Source organism: Galeopterus variegatus, unplaced genomic scaffold (assembly GCF_000696425.1).
Source record: "Galeopterus variegatus unplaced genomic scaffold, G_variegatus-3.0.2 Scaffold26314, whole genome shotgun sequence".
NCBI lineage: Eukaryota > Metazoa > Chordata > Mammalia > Dermoptera > Cynocephalidae > Galeopterus > Galeopterus variegatus.
In genome coordinates this window covers 8,597-8,848 of record NW_007752425.1, presented here as the reverse complement: position 1 = coordinate 8,848, position 252 = coordinate 8,597, and positions in this window count along the sequence as shown.

The window sequence follows — 252 nt, the reverse complement described above, 5'->3', positions numbered from 1 at the left end:
ATGGTGGTTGCCAGGTGCTAGGGGGATTGGGGAGGTATTGTTTAATGAGTACAGAGTTTCAGTTTTGCAAGATTAAAAAGTTCTGGAGATGGATGGTGGTGATGGTTGCATAGCAGTGTGAATATACTCAATGTCAGAAACTGTACACTTAACAATGGATAAAATGGTAAATTTCCATTATTTTACTACAGTAAAAACAATTATAAGAAAAGAAGTACAGTCTTTACTCAAGACATTCTTACTCTACAGGAG